Raw genomic sequence first — 519 nt, 5'->3', positions numbered from 1 at the left:
TTTATTTATCAAAATTTAAAATATTTTTTAATTAAATTAGATCCTCTCATTCTTGTTTTTGAAAAATTAAAAAATTTAAAATACTTTTTAAATTGAATCGAATCTTCCGATTTTTTTTTTCAAACAGTCCCATATTTACAATTAAAAGCTAAAGCGAAATAGAGTTAAAAATATCACATTCTAATTCCATTTTATTTTTTCCACTCACATTTAACACCATTTCATTAATATCCAATTGAATGTATATTCTCTCGACTTTCACTTACTCACTAGTCAATAGTCACCCAATACTGTGACATGATAGATGCTCATTTAATAGCTTTGGATTTTTTTAAGTAATGAGCGATTCAATCTTTCCAAAGGTGGGAGGCTCATATTTTTAAGAAAAAATATATTTAATGAAGTTTGAAAGTAATGACCTTGTACGTGTATAAATAAAGGAGCAAGTTCTGAAACAAGAACACACATAATCAATAAAATTCTCTATCTCGCTTTTATACTGCTAAAACATTTTTTTCT

The sequence above is a fragment of the Arachis ipaensis genome, chromosome B07, assembly GCF_000816755.2.
Source record: "Arachis ipaensis cultivar K30076 chromosome B07, Araip1.1, whole genome shotgun sequence".
NCBI classification, from domain to species: Eukaryota; Viridiplantae; Streptophyta; class Magnoliopsida; order Fabales; family Fabaceae; genus Arachis; species Arachis ipaensis.
The sequence above is the reverse complement of the archived record's forward strand: the minus strand, read 5'-3'. Positions refer to the sequence as shown.